Source organism: Argiope bruennichi, chromosome 2 (genome assembly GCF_947563725.1).
Source record: "Argiope bruennichi chromosome 2, qqArgBrue1.1, whole genome shotgun sequence".
Classification (NCBI taxonomy): Eukaryota; Metazoa; Arthropoda; class Arachnida; order Araneae; family Araneidae; genus Argiope; species Argiope bruennichi.
Window position 1 is genome coordinate 65,241,461 of NC_079152.1, and position 6,235 is coordinate 65,247,695.

The following is a 6,235-nucleotide window of genomic DNA, read 5'->3' on the forward strand; positions in this document are numbered from 1 at the left end:
ACGGTTGAGACAATCAAACCAATTGAAATGTTTAAAGTATTATCATGAATATGATATTAATAGAAATTTCAGGTTCTTTTTTACTGTAAATGTAAAAAAATTCGGACTTGAGATTTTAAAGAATCTTAAGTTTCAGGCCTTCCTTAGGTGAAATGCACATTTTTCGAATTATGTTTGTCTATCTGTGAAAATGATAGCTCCAAATATTTTGAGAATGAATTCTAGAAGAATGAAATTTGTATATGGTCTGTAGTATAATTTTGCAGATTTTTGTCAAATTTTGAAAGAAATCCATTCTGGGAAAATCTGTCTGTCCGGCTATGCGAATATAAGTTAACACGATAACTGCAAAACGAAGAGATCTAGATGGATAAAATTTGGCACACAGATTTAACATCTTATGTGTATATATATATAAAATTTGGAAGCAAATGCTTTAATTGACCGTCCATCGATCTGCACTTTCACAAGCAAATAAATGCGATGGCTTAAAAACTTAGTGTGTGATTACAATTGATTATCATAAATTTTTATTGCAATTAAGCCGAAAATATGCGTCAAAAGTACGCATTCACTATGTATTAAATATATCCTAGCGCAATTTACCAAAAACTGTTCACCAATGGTTAATAATGTACAAGAACATTTATTAGAGAGTATGTAAGAAAGTTTTGGGAAACCACTCCAGCTGGTTTAATCTCAGAAGTCATACATTAGTTGAAAGTATAACATCAGATCAAGCAAAATTGAAATGTAATGTGAAGACCACAGCCCACCATTTTTTCATTCTTATGTTAAGTCAGTAAATAAAAGAAAATGTACTATTCTTCTGAAGAATACATTTTGATAGAAGAAAGCTTAACCGATTGCATTTTAGCTTCTTCTTCTTCCTTTTATTTTCTTTCTTTTCGTTTAGGTTCCAGTTACTCGATCCTGTGTTGCTATTTTTTTAGTCTATCGTGTCCGAGTAATCGTATACTATCGTTTTGGACAATTGTTGAAATATCCCAAAATTAATAATAAGAACTACTCTTACAAAATGGTTCCTTATTTCTTAAGTAAATATCTATTCATAAGTATCGGCTTTCAGATTCTAAAGCTTTAGGAAAGGAGACATTTCTTTAAGAAAGGAGACATTTTACATTTCTTTATCATTTAAAACTTAAAAATACTTTTTTACTTTTTTAAGAGCAAAATTACCATATTAACGATTGAACTGAAAACTTGAATAAAGGAAAGTTTTAATAGAGTGACATATTTATAACGTTTGTATATATTAACATAGTAACTAAACCTGTTTTCTCGTATATTCTTCAGTTATTTTAAATTGATTTGTCTTTGTAACTGGGGATATTTCATTATACAAAACTGGTTTAAAGGCAAATAAATAAATTAAAAAAATTAAAAAAAAAGGTTGCATTTGGAAAATTTGAAGATTAAGCAATTATAAATATGTAAATGGTCCCTTAATGAATGTAATTTACATATTCTCAAAGAAAGCATTCTTCCTCGTCGAATAACCTTTTTACATTGATATTAATTTTCATAAATTATAAGCAATAACTAGTGTTCGGAAACTATTTTTAACGGACTGTATATAAAAATCACGAAAATTTTTTTCATAAATTCAAATTTCATGGTTTTCAAGTAATATCTCATTAGAAGCCCTTAACTGGTAAACAATGAAAATACTTTTAATATTACGATTAAAATTTCAGATTAAAACTCTCTTCGAAAAATGTAATACTCATAAAAATTTACAAATTTCTTTAAATGCTGTGAAATTTTGAATCAGAATAAAGGCTGCCTAACGCCTTCAACAATATGGGTTTGAAACAATTTGTGTTTGAATAAGTTTGAAACAATACGGGTATTTTAGGAAGAAATTAGTTGTTTTGAAATTGTGGTTTGATGACGAGAACGACACTTATGTTCGCGCCATTTCTCCAGACATGTCCCTCAAAAGACACTTTAGAAGAAATAACGGAATATCGAAAAATAATCATATCCGAAATGAAAGAAATGTATTGAAGTACGTCTCAGAAATATTATGGAAATTTTCCCACTTCATCGCTGAAAACTGGGCATACATATTCAAACTATTTTATCGTTTCCATTCTTTGTTTTAAAAAAATTCTTAAAAAAAAAAAAGAAAGAAATTTCCTTGTCAGGATTGCTATGGTTGCAACAATCCAATGGAAATTTTATGAAATATTTTAGAGTTTAATGAAATAAATTTTGTTCATTTACCATATCATACCCTTTGTACTGCCTTTAAGGTAATGCTACACTAACATATTAGCTGAAATTCATTAAATGTGAAGACAAAGTGATATAATTCTCATTTATTTCAAAATAAGAATATATTTTAGAAGTTTAAGTAAGACCTTGCACACCTTGCTAAGAAGAAATATCGTCACCTCATTAATTATTTTATGTATTAAAATTCCAGTTTCCTAAAGGCTCTGAGAAATCTTGTACCAGGAAATAATAATCAGTTTAATAGAAAGGACCAAGTTATAGAATTGAAGAAGATCTTTAATATGTCTATCGAAAGATAACTATTCTTTTATAAATAATCCTAAGCGTTTAAACATGGACAGAATAGCCAAATATTTGGATTTGGTGTAGTCTAGAAGAGCAGAAAATAATAATTATGAATAAAAAATGAGAGGAAAAAATAAAACAGAATAGAAAAGAAAAGAAATTTCGTGTCTGAATATTAGTGGCGCCTAATGATTTCAATTAGATCAGAAACGATCGTTTCTTGAAGGGTGTAAAATGCGATTATGAAGAAAGGAATTGAGGAGGCCATTGATCGAAAATCATTATTGAAAATGAAAAAAATATTTCTGTTTGCTTCAAAGTTGCGACCAAGTGCTCTCAGAATTCCACAAGAGTTGAAGATAAAATTCGACACTTTTAAATCCTCCTCATCAGAAGATTGGGGAAGGAAAGCATTCTATTTTCTTGACTGATCTGATTCATTGTTGAAGAATGCTGTTTGTCAGAGTAAGAAACTATTTATCATGATTATCTTCAATGTTATGAAACAAAGTTTCATTAATTCTAAGTGATCCAAAGTTTGGGAAATCTTTAATATTTTACTATTTAAGAGTTTTATATTACTGTAGTGAATGTCATAAATCTCATATACCTATCATAAATCATATCAAATATATGTAAACTACAGGCTCCGTCGAGGCTATGTGTGACGTAATTGGCGCGCCGCTCATCATCCGGGCATTGATGCTCGAAGCTTCTAAAAAAGCTATTCTCTCTTTCGCTTCGGAACGCTCTCGCACACTGCCGCGGTGAAGCTCGAGCAAAAATCAAATGTTTAATTTCTTTAGTTAAATTGTAAATAAAATTATTTTTCAAAAACGTTGCAATAATTGGAGTCTCAACAAATACACGCAACCTTAATTACGACATTACTATTAAAGAATTTCGGTTTTGTCTCTTTACTGGCTTTAGGAAAAAATGTCTCTAAAATTCCATGCCTTGACAGAAACTTATATAAATTTGAGGGACTGAAACAGTTTGGTCCATTTTATCTTCGAAGTGCCAATCGCAAAGCAAGCTCTCTAGCTATGCACTCTAATACTAATTTTTTAATTAGTAGTTTTCGATCTTCTTATGTTGGGAATTTCTACAAGTGCCGATCTTTGTGTATGTGTAGATTGTGTTTTTTCTACTTGTGCTTCATGTATGCTTGTAGAATAAAGCATCTTTTTCGATTATTCAACATGTTAGCCTTCAGTCAATTACATCCACTGGACGAATTTTTAAATATGATCACCAAATAAAAAAAAAAAAAAACTTCAGATTATTGTACTTAATGGTATTTTAAAAGAAATAAATCATAATTCATGATTCTGAGATTTGTTCTTTGTTAGAACTTTTGCTGAGATTTGTTCTTTATTAGAACTTTTGAAATATTCGTTTTGAAACTTCTTTAAATTCATAGTTCAATTATAATACTTTCATTTTATGTAATCAATTTTTTATTAATTTAATTCCTCGCCTTTTACTTTCATACATGAAAACATAGCTTCCGTTAAAAGTGTGAGAGTGAAACACATTCAATTACGAAGCAGATAGAACACATAGTTTGAATAACTGAATGAATAACAATAAGAAAAATATTTATAATTTTCTCCTTAATTAGTCTGTCAAATGCATTTTGGAGCTGAAGAAATATTTTCTTCGAAAGATAAATACTCTTAATTAATTGGTTAGTTATATTGATATAAATATATTAAAAAGATATTTCCTTTAAATCAGTTAAATCGGTAAAGAGGGATGGGCAAGGGATAAAGGTTAGTGATTCCCTTGGTATTTGTCTCATGGACACCTTGAAGGTGGTGAAAATCAAATGTTTAATTTCTTTAGTTAAATTGTAAATAAAATTACCATATTTGGTTTTCACCACCTGTTGAAAATCAAATATGGTACGGAAACAAAAAGATAAAGTTTTGAGTAGGAAAAATTAAGGAACTGTTGTTGCATTTTGTTTTAAGGTTTGGGTCTGGGTTCGAAGGCGTATTTAAAAAAAAATCCTTTTATTATCAATTTTAATCGATTTTCTTGATGATTATGACTCAAAACAATGAATAACATCAATTAGAAAAATTTAAAAATAATTTAATTAATTAAAGTGAGATATTTTAGATAAAGTTTGATGAAATTACAGCAAAATGTAAAAGACTCTACACTAAATTCAAATTCTCCAATTCAAATTATTTTTCTACACAACATAGTTATTGTATTTATAAAGGCAATGAACTAAAAGCTAAGAAAAATATATAAATAAAAGAAAGTTATGGATCTTCGAGCATTTTTTTGGTAAAAATACTGTAAAACTCATAAGTACTAGTGGCAATAAAGTGCTAAAAATAAAAAAAAACTATTAACATTAGACCTAAATCCTTAGTACATTGCCTTCATAACACTCATGGTAATATATATGCAAAATTTCAAGAAAATATATCCATAAGATTTCGTGAAACTATGTTTTGCGTAGTAAAATTTTGACAAAAAACGCATTCTTTAAAAAATGTGTGGTGAAAAGTTTATAAGTCAGATAACAGCGACGAAACGTGGGCAATTGCTTTTGTCTTGTACTCTGGTTACTCGGCTGCGAACCACAAAGTCCCAGGTTCTATTCTCGCTCATAACAATCCGCTACAAATGAATTTAAAGTTTTTATTAGTATACATCTAAAACATTATTTCATTTTAAACACTTAAAATTCACCACTTTTGTAGCAAATACCTTCCTTATTCCCTATTTTATTAATTTTTATTCTTTCTAATAGTCCATTTTATTTTTCTGGACAATTTTGTAACAGGAAAAGATTTGCCTTTTTGCAGCAACAATTCGCTCGTTGTCGAAGCTACTGTATTGTGTAGCATGTAATGACTTGGAATAATACCTAATTCATTAAAAATTTCTATTATGGTAGAAAAAAAACCGTCATATTATAACAATAAAGCTATATTAGTCCCTAAACGCAAAGTTTTCAACTCAACAAACGTATTTTTGGGAATAATTGTCCATAATACATTGATCAAACTTTTATTAAAATTCTGTGTTTTCGCATGAGGGCCATTTTTTAGAAGAGTTTGGTCACATAATTTAATATAAGTAGGCTTAAAAATATTCATAATATATTTTGGGAGTCCTATACTTGAGTCTTTATATTTTTGCCTTCTGAAAGTGCACGTTGGTATTTGCACCAAGAATCCTTTCGTTGTGTGCGTTATCCATGCATTGGCTTTTTATTACTGGAACAAACATGAGCAAATGCAGCAATTGTTGTACTTTAAATCAGCAATGAATTACCAACATTGGATCTTATTGCAACGCCAAATTAGTTTTGTAATTTATTTATGACATTGTCTGTAAGTTTCCCTTTAGCCCCGAGACCTTTAATAGATTTTTTAAAACTCTCAATTGAGTAACCACTCGCTTTTGAACATACCCTACACATTCACATTTCACAACAGAACCTTTAGTGAATTTTAATCAGTGAATATTATTGGTATTAAAGTGCAAAAAACTGGTGCAATAAACTTCCGGTTTTTTCCAAGCTACTTCCGGTTTCGTTTTCGTTAATGTTGTTTTAAAGAAACATCTGTATCTTCTGATATAATAATCGTAGAAACAAAACAAATACAGATTTGGAAACTTAAATAATTTGTATTTCAAAGGAAACAATGTAATAAAAAAT